Below are 19,517 nucleotides of genomic sequence, written 5' to 3'. Positions count from 1 at the left end.
TTTCTCTGCCTGACAATTGTCTGGCCTACTAACTAAAAGAGAAAATAGAAAAGATTTCACTTGATGGATTTTAATTATGTTTGCTGGATGCTTTAGCCTGAATCTTAGCTTTCAAAATTGACCAAGGTGATCTTTACTAAACCCTCTTTAGTTCCTTTGTTTGTTTGTTTGTTTGTTTGTTTGTTTTTGGAAATATAAAAGCTTATGGAACTATGGGGAAGGGCATTTTAGGCCCTAGGCATGTTTTGGTTTATAGGAAAAATTGCACAAGGCAGAAGATTGAGAAGATTAGGGACTGAGATTTTAGATAAGGTGGTTTGTGACAATGATCTAGAAGGAAAAGTCTACAGGAGTGCTTATGTGGAAATAGCAGTACTGAATGTGGGGATTCCAGAAATGATGATAGAGTTGGCATCAGTGTGGAGATCATTCCATAAACGGAGGGCTGCCACTGAGAAAGCCTCTCTCTTGTTACCATCCTCAGATCCTCACTGAAAGGTGGCATCTCAGATGCTGACCATAGTGTCTGAACAGACTCAGCATTTTGATATTTTTGTTGAGCTGACAATTAGAGTTTGTTCATTTGAGAAGTGTAACTGTCTGCGAGCAGGTCAGTTCTGATCCTCACAGCAAAATGTTGATTCTCTTAGAGAGCGCCTTACTCCATATATCCCTGCTTAAGTTATCAGCTGAGACCCTCCTCAGAGTTCCTTCCACCAAGGAGGTTAAGGGTGTGGCTGCAAGGAAGAGGGTCTTTTCCATAGCAGCATCCCAACTATGGATCATTTTACCTCATTTCACCAGGTACCTACCTTGCTGAGTTTTAGATGCCTGGCAAAAAAACTTCCTTTTTTGGCATGTCTATGGTATTACTTAGACCATTCTGACTAATCACAATGTTTTTAATATATTTTATTGAATTATGGATTTTGTTATTTTATCTTGTTCTTTTATTATGATATTTTAAATTGTATTTCAGGAAACCCGAAAATAACTGATTTTTTTGCTTTGCTTTGAATTAATCAAATTATCTAAAAACCAAAAAGATAAAACAGCAACATTAGTCTCATTTGCAAAACTGCAGCTTGCTTTTCCATCAGATTGTAGGCAGGCATTTTCTGAAAATGGGTGATAGGGAAGGAACAGTTACTTTTCCCAGCAGAAACCAAACTGCTCTGTTCTCCTGTCCATGTGTTTTGTTTCCTTTCAACCTCAAGAGGCTTAATAGAAGGCTTCAAAAATGAGATGCAAAAATCCTCCATCTGTTCCTCACCTGGCATGGAAAGGAGTAGATTGAACTGATCTGTGCACCATCCTTGGAGGGAAACTGTAGCATTTTTACAGGCAATGCAAATTGCAAGGGGGAAGGATTTTTTCTCTCTATTCCCCTCCTTCCCCCCAGGTGGGAAGATCAATTGCAGAAATGGAACCTCATGAGATCCCTCCACCATCCTGGAAGTAGTCGACTTCCAGCATTAGCTGCATACCTATTTTGTTCTTCCCAGGTGTCTGAGGTGAAACTTGATAAAACTTACCTCTTCAGGAATCATGAAAACTAGAACCCTGGGTCATACAGCAGATGAGGGACGAAGTAAAATGGCACCTGAATTAATGCATATAGTCACAGCCTGTCTAGTTTATTCAGAAGTTAGTTCTGATTTCAGTTGGACTTGCATCCAAATAATAACTAGTTCACTTAGTTCACATTTTTTATTTAAATATTGGTAGGCTGGAGGAATAAAATTCTGAAATTAGGACAACCATGTGCGTGCCTTTGAAAAGCAAAACAAATACTGGATGGTTACATTTAAAAGCGGACCATCAAGACACAACTCAATGGATTATGTTTTGCAAATTGCATTGTTACAGACAGCTCATCTCAGTGTATGAATCATTATGGGATGCTGCAATTAACTGCAATTGGCTCTGCCCCATGCTGCCATTTTGCATCTGTGTCTGGTGAACCTCAGAGCTATGGCAAAAAATGAAAAAGAAAGTAACCCTCCAAACCAAAAATCTGCCCACCGTAGTTCGTGAGACGTAGCTTAGAGATTGGATCCAACACTGTGCACAGACTTTCACTAGTGTCCCCTTGCAGTACCACATGCATGTTCCAAAAAAAAGCGGGGGGGGGGGAGGAAATGCATTCTTTTAGCTGTTTCTGTTTCATTTGCTAAACAAAGGACACATCTAAATCATTGCTTATCAGAATTCACAACTATACATTCTCATGTATCCCAAGTTACTGCATTTTAACTATTTCTGTTAGCCTTTTTGATTATGTTTGAATTCACAAAATCAAATTGAAAATTTTCAGTTCAGAGTGGGGTGTGTGGATGATGAGGATGCCGTGTGATTAATTTTGGCACATTCTTAGGTTCTGACTACAAGCAACAAATATGTTCTATAGGGCTGAGACATTTTGGACTATATTCATTGACTATAAAAACTCTCAGGATTTGGAAGAAAAGTTGGGTTTGATAACTACTTAGGTAACAAGCTGTTTTGCTAAGAAATATTGTATCATTTTAAAGTTAATTGATTCCTTGATTTATTACTACAATTAGAGGAGCTATCTGCTTTACTTTAATGTACTGCTGAGGATCCCCAACTCCTACTGTTGTTGTTCCAGGGTTGGCTCAAATATTATGTCCTCCCTCATTAATGAGTTGCAGCTCCCAAAACCTTTTGCACAAGTATTAGGCAGCAGGTGGCTAGAGATGGAGCCGTGAATGTTTCATTTGGAGCCCAGAATCTCTGGGAAGCCATGTGCTCAACCACCCTTCCTTCCAGGCCATGTGTTACAATTATGGTAAAGTGTGCCTGATAATCTTTTTTAGATCTGATCTCCCGAGTTAGCTGGCTTTTTGCCCACTTATACTTCAGCTTATCTCCCTTACCTGTGCATGGTTCTGCCTGAGCCTTTGTGCCCCCCCCCCCCCAGCATGAAATGCCTTCTTCTGCCCTGTCCATGCATTTCACTTTTGGAGTAGGTGTGTCCCACAGTCTCTTTTATATATACATGCAGATCATATTTAAGTAAACATTTCCAACGTGTGTGCTTGTGTTTGTCCTGTGTGCCTGAGCCTCAGATCCTTTTAGTACCTTGCCTTGCCCAACCTGTGTTATAGCAACACCCCATGTAGATCTTCAAAGCTTAACCCAAGTCTTCATATAAACAATTTTTTTTCTACGTGTAGTTGTGTTCTTGGTATGTGGCCATACTGTTGCTGTTAACCAGTGGATTTTTTAAAAGTTGTATTTATTTTTTTGGCAATTATTCAGCTATTGGGTGGTATAGAAATAAATTATTATTAATGATATTATTAATATTACTATTACCAATTAACATTCTACAAAAAGAGAGAAAAATATGAGATCAGAAATGCTGCCATCTAAAGGAGCCAGATATAAAATAAAGAGGAATAAATGTAAGAGCTGAACACAAATTGAGGGTATGACAACAGTGGAAGCCAAGTGAGGTGTGAAGTGGAATACCAAATGCATCAAGCCTTGAAGAGATACAGAAAGTCGTGCAATATGGAAATGAAATTCTCAGGAGTATCTTTCCTGTTGTACAATTTTGTTCATTTGTTTACACAGATGCCACATGTGCCACTGACCCACTGAAGAAGATATACAAGATTTCCAAGAGCAAACCAATGCTTTTGCCTACTTGTACAACTCTATAAATCTATGCCTGGTGTTTTAGGAGTGTCCACAAGGCACATGGATAACATAGAATTTTAAGAATGCTTTAAAGAGGCAGCCAAAGTGAGATTAATCCTAGAACCAGCATCATATGAAAATTGTGCGTATTTGCGACATCTGCACAACCAGAATCAGCACCAGATTTCTGACACTGACAACAGCTCTCTGTCTCCTGAAGTCCAAAGAGGTGAATTGTGTGTAAGTACCACCACATACACAGAAAGGCTTTTTATTGAATGAGTCTTAGATGTAGGACTAACATAGCTGACCAAAAATTGGTCAGTGGAGATTATTAAAGAGAGCAGAGAATTCCAGTTTTCACTAATGATGAATGCTTACCAAATTGGTGGAGTTCGTTGAAGTGTTGTTCTGACATTGCTGCTCTTTCATTCTTAATTAAGTAAGCAAGTGTCACAATATTTTATCTTACTAGAAGTTTAATTCCTTCTAGTTCTGTGGGAGTAGCTGTAGAAGTAACACTATAATTTACTTCCAAAATTAAATTTCAGTTTCATAATAATAGTGTTTCCATTAGAAAGGAAGATTATTGATTCAGGGCAACTTAATTTATATTGTTAATTTATATTATGCTATTGAAGTTGATTCATGGTTGTGAGCCGCCCCGAGGCTTCGGCTAATGGGGCGGCATAGAAGTCTCCTAAATAAATACATAAATAAATTCATGTATCAGCATCTAAAATAGTGTCCACGTGCATTTAATGCTGCACATAAAATTCAAGCTTTTCTTTTCTAACACTTTAATAGTGTTGGATTATAAAATATTCTGGAATTAAGTTTGTTATAAATCTGTGTCTGACACTTAGAACACAAGTAGCCATTGCTGAAATGAACAGTAACAACAACAAGAAAAACCTCCCACTATGCTCTGGATTTGTCACCCTCTGCAAGCATTGTACCTTTCCGTCTCCTCTGTGTATTCAGGCTAGACACACCCTTGTTGGGAATGCTGTGAGCGGAGTCGGCTGGAGCCGTAGGTCAGACTAGATGGCCCAGGAGGCCCCGTCTGACTCACCCTGTTTCTGTTTCTATGTTTCATCCCTGGTGGTGAGTCAGCATTCTGGAGAGCTCAGGGATATTTAATTCATTGCAGCAAGGCAATGTCTGTGTGATTCTTCACTTCATGCCTATGGGTGGGAACAGTACAGCAGAGATGGTGAGCTGATCAGGGATGAGAATATATTAGAGATAATCTCATGAAACTCAACTGGGCCACCATCTTGCACTCTTTGTTGGTTCAGTGGGTATAAATGACCAAGTTGTATTAGAGTAGGCCATGCTGCTATGTGTGCAATCACATTGGCTCAGAAGTAAGACCCATTGGTTTCAGTGGAACTTTCTTCCAGGCAAAAGAATCTGGTTCTCTTCAATGGATCTTCCACTGAACCTGCATCTGCTTTCAAAACTGGTGGTGCCAACTGGATTATGCAGAATATCTTGTAAATATGAGAACTTCAAACTAAATATGAATTCAGTTGCCAGAATGCACTTAACATACACATTTTTCTTATGGCAATTGTAGGAGACTTCCCTTTAAATGCAAACAGGAGCTTGTGAAATAAGGAATTGTGTTGCTGTTGTTGAGTCTGGGAGGGAAAAGAAAGAGATGAATGTTCCCTTTTGGCTACCACCAATCACCTTCAAGTTTGTATGGGCTTAACCATGGTTGCTACTTACATAAGAAAAAATTGTGTAATTTAATTTAATTTAATTTAATTTACAAAGAATTACCATCACTTCTAGTTTTCCCTTTAGTACCAGTGTGAATGTCAGAGTCCCTTTATTTGTGTTTTTAAAACCACTGGTTGTATAAAGTTCCATGTGTGAATTTAAACTTGAATAACTTTGGTTTCAGTTTTTTGAGGGCACTTTGTTATCTGATATGTCAAGGTATAAGGCCTGTATTCCTGAGACCATTTTGCTAAAAATGTATGCAATTAGAAAAATATAATTTAACCTTTTCGAACCAGTTTGGTCAGATGGCATGTTATCCTAAATTATGCACTGAAGTGGATTGCCAGATCTGTCACTTTCCTAAGGGAACATTTGAATAGCAAATTTTCAGTCTGATGCCTTGTAAATGTCAAAAAACCAAAACCAATGCATACCAGGAATGGATGCTATAGATCAAGTGAAGAAATGTGTGCAAAATAAATTACAAGATAATGAAATCAGAACAAGTTTTAAGAAACTTCTATTTAAATTAAAGCCACCGTATGTATTAAAACAGGTTTCAAGTCATCAAGGGCATTGAAAGGAATTTTGTCGAAGTCGATGGGTATTTTCTCTGTGCTTAAGGGGGGAAATGGAGAGCAGAAGCCATCTATGTGATTTTAATATTAAAAAGAAAGCTCATGCAATCTGCTGAACAGTCAGGTTTCCTTCTGAAGTGAGTAGAAGTTAAGGCTGTTCAACAGATGTTCAAGCAATCGCACAGCTTGACACTATTTAGTCACCAGGGCTTTGTTTTAAAATACTAGAAGGTAAAGGTCAGGTACCACTGGAATATTTTAGTCTCTTTAGTATGTTACTATGAACTCTGCTTAAAAAGAAATAACATCACAAATCTTTTACTGAGAGAGCAAATTGTGCAAACCAAAAATTCAAATTCAGAGGTCACATTCTTAGGCAAATGGAAGCTACTACAATTTAGAACTTTCATCTGCTGAAATCACAGGTGCTTGTGATAGCATTTGGAATTAATTGCAGTCTAGGTTTGAAAAGTCTCATACCAAAGCTTCTCCCACCCAACCCACAAATTAAGAACAAAACAAAATATTAAACAGACTTCTAGATCTGTTTATGGATGGCACAGAAATAGAAATAAATAAAATATTATGCTTCTTGGATATTTCAAAGTTTATACAGTCTATTTCTGAATGTAAATCATAGCCACTAGTGGCCATGTATAATCTGGCTACTTTACAATTTTCCTTATAATTTCATGAAATATTTTAAGTGATGCATATCTGAAGCATTCCAATAAGTCACGTCCCTCTGTGTGTTTCCAAAAGGCCCCCTGACAATGAACTAGCTAGCTGCTGACTGATGATGGAGATTTGCTTCTGAGTTTCTTGTTCATCACATGTCAGTTTAAAGAGACAAACCAATCTACGCCTCTCTGGCATTGTGTGAGTCCAACGGATGGTTTAGAAAGAAAATAGATTTAAATGATAGCAGTGATAATATTTAGTTCAGGCAGCAATGGAGCTGAACAAGATCCTTGCTTTATTCCAAGGAGGGTAGATTTATGGCCTCTGAGCAGTTGTCATGTCAAACGTTCCTATATTTCTTTCTCTTCCTTCCCCCACCCCCCCAACATATACGGAAGGCAGAAAGGAGTGATATTGTGTACAAGGCTATTACACTTTCACTTTGGCCTGCCTAATGTCCTTGACACACACCAATTTTGCTCAGCGACAGCCAGTATGCAAATTGGCGAAAAGCTCCATTAGGTTGTTCGAGGCTAGGGAAACCCATCTGTCAGTGTCTGTGACATTTTTCTAGCCTGGATTCTCATGTGGGAAGCTGTCCTTGAGATACCCAGACAGATGAGTTTCCTCTGGTGTCTAATGTTCTCAGAATCTGAGAAAGTAGTCATAGATTTTTATTGCCTTGACACTTTTGGTGATATGTGGTCCCTTCTTTTGCACACATGCATTAACTGTTGGTCTAGAGAGGGAAGAAGAGGGAGGAATTATTTCTTTCTATAGTGATCTCCTTGTTTGTGGACAACAGTTCTTTGAAAATCAAAAAGTTCTTCCAGAGAAATAATGATCAGGAATGTGGGCAACAGGTTATTTTGAGCATCCCCTACTGTTTTGATACATTGCTTTTAGCAAGAGAATTTAAAGGAGAGACCAGAACAATAACAACCCTCAAACATGTTGGAGCTTGGATAGAATCTGAATGAATCACCAGTTGAGCATATGTCAAGTGAGCCCTAAAGAAGAGTAGGATGTTAATCTATGAGGGAAATGGATTGAGAAGGAGATGGGAGTTAAAAACACAAGCGAAATTTAAAAGTAGCAATCCTTCAGAGTGGCAGATAACAGATCCCCAATTAACAAAGTGCAGAATTGAGCTCTCCCTGATCTGGCTAAGGAAAAAGTGTATTCCCTTGTGATTTTAGGCTCAGGTCATTTACAATTTGATTGTGGTAGCAGTTAACCATAATGTAATGTTCTGTTTTGAGGATTATGTCTTACAAAGTAAAAAGGATTGCTTTGTGTATAATATTACTAGGTTAAATCTAACATCGTGCAAATGGAGTTCCACTCATGCAGTATAAGTTTTCCTTCCCTTTCCCCCCTGCAACTCCCATAATTTTGTTGTATGGTCATCTAACCTTCCAGAGCAGATTTTGAGGGATGCAGCAGTAGGGAAGGAGAATGCATTCCATTGACAGATACCATTCACTTGACAAGATGGACAGCATTGGATACAACCCTATGTTTCTTATTGTAGTGATTGAGCCTGCTTCCCCCAAAATACAGCATTCTGTGGTGAACCTGAATGTGCATTGGAAGAAGAGTCGGGGTCAGGATTCTTAGCTGAAATTCCAAGGCCAGCATGTCTCAAGAAAAGCCAAATGGTTGGTGAGAACCAGACTACCTTTGGTTCTGGGGGAGACACTGTTGAACATGCAAAGACAGACTGGAACATATGTAACACAATCAGTCCTATCATCTAGCATCAGATCAAAAGGGCAGGCAATCTGTCCCACAATCAGTGGGAACCTCGGTGAGAGTGGAGCCAGCTCCATTTCAATGGGAAGGGGAAAGAGAATTCAGTTTGGAATGAGTAATATTTCCCTAATTAGCAGGCTTCCCAACTTCACTGATGACTTTTGTTAATAATCTCTGTGCTTCTACTTTTGTATCTCAAAACCAGCCCGACTCGTCCATTTTAACATTAGAAGACTATTGTCTTGATCTGCTTAAAAAGGAAGAAGGCTTCTGTCTGGGGGAAAGCCTGACCTCCAAAACCTTTCAGGTCTCTGACTTATCTTGGTCCCATGGGGATGACTGCTCATGTTTTGCTTTTTCTACTCTTTCCTTTCCAGTACGTGAGAAGGGGCAAGTCTAACGACCAGAGCTATATTGCTTCTTGGAGTCTGACCACAAACTGTGCTCTAGCCTACTGTGATCCCGTTGTTGTCTTTAACCTTTGTTCCACCTGGCCACATACTTAGGAACAGCTTGAGCATTTAGGAGCAAGCTTTGTTTAGATATGCATAAGCTACTGCAGTCACCATTCTGTTTTCTTTCAATGCACATGTGAGAATCACTGCTCCAGGGACATCGGAACATAATGAATTTCCCATAGTCAGATTACAGGTCTATATATTTTTTTAAAAATCCAATAAAGGATTGATGCAGCAATGCTAGTAGTAACTGAGTAACTAATATGATTTAGAGGTACCAGTGTATAAAGACATTTGCTGATGATAGCTTGATAATCTGGAAGCAGAAGAAAGGACTGAAGACAGCCCGTGTGGAGGAGGCCCAGTGCTGCTTCTCCAGCTTGAAAGCGTGCCCATGTGCACTGCAGAATCTCCTGAGACAAATTACAGTGATAACAGCAGTTCTGTAGCTTTGTTACAAATCCTTGGAGGTGCAGAAGGAAAGGAGCCACTCACTTGCTTCTGCTTTTACTGCCAGTTTGAGGGTAAGATGATGCTATTGTTGTTTTCACAAAGGAAGAATGGAAACAAAGCTTTAGTCAATCAGCTTTGCGAAGCCAGATTTTTTTTTTTTTTTAAATAAGGGAACAGAAGAAAAGACAGTGAGTGATCCTGGTAGAAATTAGTAGGTAAGAGGTAGAAAGTAAAGATTTGGTACTTCCCCTCCTCCCATATGAAACCAAAGGAGCACACTGCTGCATTTTTTTCATGTCAGATCAGCAAGTGCTGCACCTTATCAACAGCAGATCATTTGGGAATTATATCTTACGTGTGACAGAACTCCATTTAATTGCCTGCTGATGACACATGAGAAGCCTCAATAGAATAGGGTAGGTAAGGTACCTAGTCAAATGTTTATGCCCAGAGGTGTTCAGATACATGAGATAATTATAGCATTGTCCATAGCAGGTGCTCTGTTTTCTTCATTTGCTGCTTCCCTTATCCGTGTGCAAATATGTTTTCTAACCTACACAAAAGCCATTTTGATGGTACACATGTTTCCTGCTGGTCAGAAATTAAACCCTTTAAAACAATGCTTACTCAATTTAAGAGTCAGCAAATGTGTTTCTAGGCATTTTAATATAAAGTTAAAATAACAATAAAGCATGCCCAATACTAAATATTCCATGTTTTAAAATATCCAAAGTTTTCCCTCAGGTTTAGATTAGAGCTACCATTTTAAAGCAAAATTACCGTTGCAGTCTTAAGTAACACTCAGGATTACTTGTGTGGTCTAAATTCAGTATTGTTTCAGTTAGTGCTAGACCTCAGAGCTGACTTTGACTCTTCTGCAACCCTGGGCTTGCTCTCCTCTTGACCCTATCTTCTAACTGTTAAACATGATTCATACTTAGGGTTTGGCCAGGCAAGCATATGGTGACAGTTGTTCGTTATAATATTTTTACCTTAAAGATATATTTTCCTTTCCTGCAATGATTAGAACTATTGTCCAATATACAGGACTATGGTGCAGCTTATAAATTTAATAAACAAACAAACAAAATGAAACTTATTCCCCAGTAAGCTTGCTCAGTACAAGGGAAAGAGAAGCAAACTCTGTTTTCTTCATGTAGTGGCGATTGGTTAAATGAGTTAAAAAATGTGAAGTTACATATTTCAGAGTATTTCTTTTTATTTTTTCCAGTGGTTGCATATTTCCAATTTATTGTTGTTGCTGCTGCCTTAAAATATCAGAATGTAAACACAATTGTAAAGTATGGAATGGCTTGTGGGATAGGCCTGAGAAAGAGGAATGTTAGCTATTTGTATGCTCTGATCTTAAGGAGCCAGTACAAGACCATTATGTCCAAGGCTTACCTGTACCACTGTATAAACCTACTGGACTTTAGACACATCAAGCAACTTGAATGGCACAAGTTCATTCAAATGCACAGTGACATCTCCTATCTTATTTTCAGATATTAACTAGGGTGATGTAATTGTGCATTACTAAAAGAATCGTGCATCACTAAATGAAATTGATCAAAGAGAAGCAAGTTTGCATAAAATGTGCATATACTAATGAATACCTATAGGTGCAGAGTTAGAAATGATGTACTGTATTTCTATGTAAATTACAGTAATTTCATCATAGAGTAGAATATGGTGACCCAGGCTACTGCCCAGGTGCTTACTGATGATTTCAATGTCCCTACTGGTCTGTTATCTTTAACTCAGGCTTGCATTGGACAAATCTTTAAATAGAGGACTGTCCTTGGTAGAGGAGAACATATGGCCATCCTATGATTAATGCAATCCAGATATTTCTGAGAGTTGCTAGCTACTTACTACAAATTTGCTATAATAGTTTCCTGCTGAAATGCTTCCTTCTGTATATGACTATGCTCTCACACAGATATAAAGAGAAGGAAATCATGCATGCATTTTCCTCTGTGTATGGAAAGACCACAATATCCTAACTGAAAATAAAATGTTGTTGAAATCTGGCAAACTTGTTGAATGTTTGCAATGAGTGAACTCTGTCTTGTATGGCAAATGAATTGTTTTTACAAGTAAATAATGCCAGAGTTACATTCCTAACTCTTTCCCCTTCTTTTTGCATTCTCTTTGCAACAGACAAGAGTATCTTAAGCCAAAGACTTTTAAACACAGCACAGATTTAGGAGACAGCATGGACATTTATATTTAGAATTCCTGCAATCTTACCTGTAGAATTCAAGTGTATTTGTATCTATTGGATTGTCATTGACTTATATTGTGCAGAATTATACTAAGCCACCATGGAAGTGAACTACGGCGAGGAGGTTGTTCTCTTGCTAGCCCAACACGTGTTCGGGTGCTCTATGGCTTGCCATGGCATGTTTCTTCCCACAGTCTCCATCACTTCTCCTACTGGCCCCTGCTGTGTTTCCCAGGTGCCTTTGCAGCAGAACTCCTGGTTCCGTAGTTCAGCATCTATTCTGCATTTATTTTTCTATCCGTGCCAGGCATAATTGTTTTACAAGACCATGTACAATGGGGTTCCATATATTTCATATACATGGCAAGAAGAGTATATGCAGACCTGATTCTTACTTATTAGTGTTAAACTCATTTGAAGGAACTGTTGTTTCCATATACAAGCATTTGTTACTGGGGAAAAATAAGGAATGAATTTTGAAAAGTCTCCATCACATGATAGTTGCATTCAAACATAGGAAAAACGTATCTTGAGTTGACTGCTCCTGAAATGTTGCTGCTAAATGCTAGCTATTAATTTCCTCCATGAATCACTGCACTGAAGACAGTTTTGAAGGGAATACTAAAAGGATGGCTTCTCCACATATTAATGGAAATTATCAGTGTAAAATGGTTGTTAATAGATTGGTAACAGCAAACAATGTTGTCATGCATCTGCTTGGGTGGGGGGATTCGCTTTGTCTCAAGAAGAATGTAGTGGGTATATGAAGGCGGATTATAAAGAAGCCTAGAAGCTAAACTTGTCAATGCACCAGATGATTATAAAGGTTTTAATCTCCCCACTCCCTCTGTATTATCACCTGATGCCAAAAACTATCTTTGTTAGTTGTAGATTGTATGGCTAAAAGTATCAAAATAGCATTCCGTCATGTTTTTCAAAATCATTACTCATTCAGCTAATTATTTATAGTTAATGGTTTGTGTTGCTGTTAATATGCAAGTCAAATGTTTAGTGATCACATTTCATATTAGTGTGTTACTAATTGGAAAGTAGCAGTTGTATACAGCAGTCTTACTCTTATGTGCTGTCAAGTTAGCTTTGATTAACGGCAACCTTATGAACGTTTGCCCTCCAAAATGTCCTATCCTTGATAGTCCTACTTAGCTCTTCTAAACTCAAGGCTGTGCTTTTGTTTATGGAATTGATGCATTTTACAGTTGTTCTCATCCTCCTGCTTGTGCTTTTGATTTTCCTCAGCATGGACAAGTGATCTTGCCTTCTCATGGTGTGCCCAAAGTAAGACAGCCATGCTGCTGCTATTATTGTGGTAATTTAAGACTGTGTGTGTGTCAAGGGTATGGTCTAGTTATGAAAGAGTATGCCATAATACAGCAATACGTTTTAAGATGCTGCAAAGCTCTCTGTTGCTTACATGATGCCCAATATCAGGGACAGTTAAGTTTTACTCCCTTTTTTGTTGGACTGTATTAGACTCTGTCAGCTCATTCAGATTGATAAGGAGCATGAGGAGAAAATGTGAGGGATGCTGGAGACCAATCTAGCTTCCCTTGCTTTTAAAACAGCCTCAGGCACAAGGACATGCTTAGGTGCAGAGAGAAAACAAATGGTCCATATAGAAATCCCCCGAGAAATGCAAGAATGGGTTTTCTCAGGCCACTGATCAGTCACTTGGAATTTTTCTTTCTGGAAACTGGCCAAGCCCATTGAACTACAGTGGCCATTGAGATCTTCCTTTAGCTTAATACTGATACAAAGAAGCAATTCCAACCTCAGCTATATTAGGGAGGCTCAGGTGTAGGTCTCATCCTCCTCCATCCATATGCCTTAAAACTACTTTGGTGAGGCATTTTTAGGATAGGTAGTGTACATCTTCATTGTATTTCAACTCTACAGATCGTTCTTGAAATTCTCCATTCTGTTTTTAATAAATATTAATTGCAATAATTTTGCAATTCAAAATTTTTGAATTGCTAATTGGAGTTAATTTAATTATCTTGCCTAGCCTGAGCCTTGAGTGCACTTGTGTGCTGGCCTGCATGTTAGTTACAAAGGGACCTGGTGTTTAAAGGAAGCTCTGGAACATGGGCTGTTTTCTTTGTGGATGTACAAGATAGGATTCTTAAGAAAATAAGACTTATTAAAGCTCAAGGAACGGCAGCTGCCTCTGATCAATATAGGCAAAAGCTGGCCTGCTGAAGGTGCAGAGATCTTGAATTGTGTTAAATGTGCATGTGAGCAGAATGTTCTATTATCATAATTTTCATTCATAAGTTGACCTTCCAATAACTGTATCTTTTCATCCTGCTGATTGAAACCATCTTAAGCAGACATTTGTTTGCTATTTTGAACATACATAGTAGCTTTACACTGAATTAGAACATAAGGCCATGTAGTTGCATTATCTACTCCAAGGTTTTTTTTTTTCTTCTTCTTCTTTTGCTTCTTCCAAGTTCTTGGCTAAAAGACTTTCTCAGGAATGTTTCTAAATTCCTTTGTCTCCAACATATAAACAAATGCTACTTGGACTTTTGGAGCAGCATCCGAGGTACCCAAACAAAGCAACTTCTGTTGTCCCTAGGGATAGCTGGAATCCCCATGACAAATTTCTGCAAATTTCTCTTGCAAAAAAATATTCTTTTGCTTTTCTTCTATCAATATTTCATTCTTCTCTAAACAAACCTCAAAATTGCCTTGGATTTTACTTTAGATGAAATTTAGTAGTATCCTCAATTCCAGATTACATCAGCATCATCCTCTGTGTCATTATCTCTACCAGCCTTAACTAGCCAGGGATGAAGCATAGGACGTCATCCATAATTAGTAATTCTGCTCATGTTGACTCTGGGCCCACAGATAGGGGTGTGCACAATTCTCCTTATGATTTTTCTAGTTTTAATGACATTCACTTTGCTTTCCTTGAAATTGTTTCACCTAAAGAAAAAAGCTCTAAACACTCCTTTAAGTGACATTCTACAACAACTCCCAGTACTTCCTGTTCTTTGGTGAAACATCTCAGTAGCAACAGGATACAGCACCTTTACTCTAAGCATTGGGATGGGCACTCTTGTGATCAGGCCAAATATGTCAAATCTGACCACTTCTAGGTGAAAAGCTAATTGTCCATAAGCGGTCTTAATGAGTTCCACTTCTCATTTGTTTCTGCTGTGGAACCAGTTTCTATGGATGTTCAACTAATGTAGTCTCTTTTATGTAACTGCAGTGTCATGGAATTCCTCATTAAAGCAGTTGTTTCAGTCCTAATGTTTCCTACTTTTTTGCCTGTGTTTCATCTTTTTATTTATTCTCTCCTTTTGTCATTGCCTCTTTTATAAAGCTACCTAAGGTTCTTGACATACTTGTTTCTGGTTGTGACTCCAGTATGAACCCTTGGTGGAATTATTCTGTGAACTGTGATTCTAGCTTCGACAGTGTTTTTTGTTCTCAACATCTGTCACTGGTAATTGTGTTCTGGCACTGGATCATTTTTGACTATCAAAACTAATTCTATAGTATGACAAGATCCTGCATATAAAGTATCTAAATCATTCTGTATCTGACATGCAGGATTCACCTTCAGTCATCATGTGATCTCTTTCTCTATTGTGTAGCTGTGATCCCTCATTTACAGAAGTTTGAGCATCCTTTTCACAATGTGGTCATTCTTCAGGGCCTCTCCCGAGTTTTCCAACCATTTTCTCTGCTACTTTTACAGCAAGGAAAGTCTGGTATGTTCATAGGTGGCACCAGTACTCACTACAAATGCCTAGTGTAATTTCACAATTCTATGAATTGGGTGCCACCTTATGTTGTGCAATGGAACAGGTAAGACCATATGCTAAGGCAGAGAACAAACCCCCGGAAGGAGAGAAGGACGCTGTATATCTTCCCACAGTGAAAATGGAAGCAGAAGCATTCATAAAACCCCAGGTTATATGCCTCATGCAGAGAAGCCTTCTCACTCCTGCCTGCCACACACATCAGTTCCTTTGCTAGATTTTTGCAGAAGTTGCTTTTCAGCCCTACCGGTATCCAGTACTAATCCTTTATTTCCCATTTTCACTGCTGAAACACTTGTGAAACAGTTGGTCTCTCTAGGTTCCTTGTAATCTCATACTTTGGCCTTCCCAATTTGAAAACTTCTAAATCTTGCTAGGGAAACAACATACTGTAGTTTTCCATAACTTGTGGTGTACTCTCACTTAGCCTTTGTTAGAAATGGCCAAGCAAGGTTTGTTTACTAACCTCCACCACGTTTCAGCCAACTGCTCCCCAAAGGTAATAGCAAACCAGACCCTCAAAATTCTGACAGTTCTCCAGGCTGTCAAATATAATTCTCTTATAAAATAAAAAGAATCCTCCAAATTCCTTATCTATATTGGATAGCTCACTCAAACCAGAAAATAGGCAGAATGGAAAACCAAGACACAGTATTGCAGTTAAAAGTAGAAAATATATATAATATGTCAAAAAAGAACAATGTTTTCCTGAAAAAGAAATCAGAGCTCGCACATACCCATGGATTATAATATTAATACAATAATATTTAAATGAAAGGGAAACTCTATGTTAGTTAAGTACTATCATAGAGCAGAACTGTGAGCGAATCAATCATAAAAAATAATGGTACGACTTTGCAAGTCATCTAATAGTTTAACATCCTCACATTCTTGTTCCTTTCCCTCCAGCTTCCCCCTCCTCCTCTTCTTCTAGGCACAATTCAAAGGCAAATAGCAAATAATATTATGAAATTACCTTAACAACATAAAACAAGTGTAATAGATGAAGCGCGGTGCTAACCGGTATAACCAATCTAATCAGTAATAGTGTTAACTTGCAGTGAAACTTGGAGAATTACTTTTTTATATGCTTTGGTGCATTCATTTTGATCAATCACTTCTAAAGTATTTCAGCTGTTTTGCCCATACATACAGTTTCCATCAAAAGGATTCTGAATATGCGGACTTACTGATACAATAGTAAGTTGATCTTGCTTACCTGATTGTTTGGTGGGGATAGTATTAGAAAAGTACTTACTTAAAAGAGACTTATTATTGGCTGTAATTTTATACATGTCTACTCAGAAGTAAAACCCAGTGTGCTCACTATGGTTCAGTCCCAGGTATATGGATATAGAATTGCAGGATTATCATGTTACAACTAAGTGTCTATTGGATGATTCATTTGGCAGTGCAGAAAGAATGGTGGTTGAATTAAAAGGACTATTATGTTATAGGAAACGGACACAAAGCGATACAGGAGATGTTTGTTTATATGAAAAGAAATATTCCTGTCATTCATAATACATTTAATGTGTGGTTGCAGTGATGAATCTGTGGAGAAAGAAAACTTTTGTTTTAATAACCCTGTGACAGTGTATGACATAATTGAACATTTTCCTGTTGGAATAGTTTTAAAAGATTTTAAAAAAACAAAGCTACTTAAAATATGGTCAAAGAAAGAAGAGTCTCAGCTGTGGAAAGTACTGAAGTAGAAAGTAGTAGATTACATTTGAACATAAGGATATATGGTGGTTCAAAACAATGAGCATAATTCACATTGGACTGAAATTGGCAATGGGCTTTCATTAATATTAAGGTAGCTATGTTTCAGTATATATTTGTAGCTGAAGATAAAAAGACTCACCTTTCAAGATGGGAAAAAAGGAAGAAGATGAGATATATATGAAAAGGACATAATCTTTTCTGTCTTGGGAAGAATAAGTATATAGAGCTGTATACAAGATACATAAAGATTGAGGGTTATGCCAAAAATCTTTTGGGAAAGGGTTTGTTCATTGGATGCCAGCTATTTTCAGTAGCTGTTGTTGGTCAGATAACACATATTCTGAGTTGCCTAAATCAGAGATGCTGAAAGCTTATTGCCCCATTCAGGATTGATTTTGTATGGGCACAGTTTGGGGAAATATTTTGCAGTACAGAATACAGACAGGTAGATGCTTGTATTAGAACGTGTTCATCCCTGCGTATGCTTGAATAATTCTTTTTCTGTTTGCAGACTTCATAGTCCTATCAGCCGTCAACCTGAGTAAGAGGAATGGATTAGTATGCTATCTGTATACTATGGTACTATGCCCAAACATCCTTGTATGTGTGCACTGGCCGTGTTTCCAAGCTCCCCAACCTTTCCACTTCCATTGAGGTGATCTGCAGTAGACTTCTACTTAAATTTCCTTGTCTGCAGGCAGGACTGTTTGTATGACTGGAAACACAGATAAAGTAGGACTCTTAGCCATGCAGAGACTTCTAATTGTGCTCAGATGAACACAGCTAGAAACCCATGGACGCTGCCCTGTTCAACACAGAGAAGTCAGGAACATTGTTGCTGGCGTGTCCTGTCCTATCCCTCCTGCTTGTGCAAGCTGTAGATCAGCTTACTACAGAGTCAGTGCGAAGTCAGTGTCCTGCATTCCATTCCAAGCCACACATATTTAGATGAATCTGCAGTTGTATCTTGGCTCACTAACTTAATCCATTCCAGGACTCTGGTCGTGACCCAAAATGGTCTTGAGCTAAGTTCAATTTCCCCGTGAGGTTCAGTGTAAATAAGGTTAATCTGTTCTGTAACTATTTTTTTAATAAGAAAAATGTGAAGCAAAGTGACAACAACAAAGATCGCAGCCATCCCCCCATCCCCACCCTGAGCATGAGTGCTGCCATCTCCCTGCTCCCCTCCCCCCCAGCACAACCATGATCGCTGCCATCATCCCTGCACATGCTCGTCCTCCCGGCACACTGGTGGGGAGGCGGCACAATCATGGGTGTACTGGAGGAGAGAGAGACAGGCGTGAATGGGGCACTCTGGGAGGAGAGAGACGGATGCGAATGCAGCGCACTGGGGGGGGAGACGGGTGCAATTGTGCTGGGGGGGAAATGGCCGAGATCATGGTTGTGCTCCTGCAGGAAAGACTGGCGCCATCTCGGCCATCTTCCCCCACCCCCAGCATGATCGCGCCCATCTCCCCACTTGGGGAAGGGGGGGGGGAAGAAGGCCACAATCATGGCCGCCACCAAATGTAGAGTTCACAAACTGAGTTAAGTATTTAATGAAATTTTTGTTCGCGACCTGATTTGGTCATGAACTGAAGTGTTGCTGAGCCTAGGTACCACTGTATGTTACACTGTAGGAGGCAATTTGGATAAGGTAAGAAAGCCAGTGTAGTGTAGCTGTTAGAGTGGTCTGGCATTCAGGAGATCCAGGTTTTAGCCTTTACTTGCCATGAAGCTTCCTGCATGACTTAGGGCTAGTTACTCACTCTCAATAAAATCCAACTCACAGACAAATTATGAGGGTAAGATGGAGATGAGAAGGATCTTCTAAGCTGCTTTGGGTTCCTCGCAAGAGGGGGAAAGTGGGGTATAAATGTAATATAATAGTAATAATACAACAATATAAGAAGGTAAAGTATCATTTTTGTTAAAAGGAAAAATGTTTTCCTGTAAAAGAAATCAGAGATCACACATACACATGAATTATAATATTAATACAATAATATTTAAATGAAATAGAAACCCAGCTGTGAAGTAATAACATAGAGCAGAACTGTGAGCAAATCAAGCATAAAAAAATAATGGTGTGGCTTTGCAAGTCATCTTACAGCTGGACATCCTCATATTCTTGTTCCTTTCCCTCCAGTTTTCCCTTCCTTTTCTTCTTTTGTACATGATTCAAAGGCCAATAATATTAGCAGCATAAACAGATAGTGTAACAAATGGCCTTCTTCATAAAACCCTACATAGTGATCAGAGTTAATGAACTAAAACAAGCAAACTTTAAATGTCTAGTGGGATTAAAATGATTTTCTAGCTTTGTATGGTATACTGAAAAATGCATGGATTTTTGGTGTCTGATGATAAAAACTAGAGGAATTCACGTTTTGAAGGTAATATTTTTGACATTCTATTGGGGTAATTCCATGGGATT

At 38.6% G+C, this 19,517-nt stretch overlaps 1 protein-coding gene across 7 annotated transcripts in view; it reads left to right on the top strand.

Moving 5' to 3' along the window:
• RBMS3 (RNA binding motif single stranded interacting protein 3) overlaps window positions 1-19,517 on the top strand; it is a 515,412-nt gene that overhangs the window by 94,361 nt on the left and 401,534 nt on the right. The window contains exon 2 of one of the 7 annotated variants that reach the window (XM_044417624.1): window positions 3,604-3,909. The exons of the other annotated variants lie outside the window; for them this stretch is intronic. The gene's annotated coding sequence lies outside the window, so the exon portion shown is untranslated. The remainder of the gene's footprint in view (window positions 1-3,603; window positions 3,910-19,517) is intronic. 7 annotated transcript variants of the gene reach the window in all.

Source organism: Varanus komodoensis, unplaced genomic scaffold (assembly GCF_004798865.1).
Source record: "Varanus komodoensis strain SLA01 unplaced genomic scaffold, ASM479886v1 scaffold10, whole genome shotgun sequence".
Classification (NCBI taxonomy): Eukaryota; Metazoa; Chordata; class Lepidosauria; order Squamata; family Varanidae; genus Varanus; species Varanus komodoensis.
The sequence above is the reverse complement of the archived record's forward strand: the minus strand, read 5'-3'. Positions and strand labels throughout refer to the sequence as shown.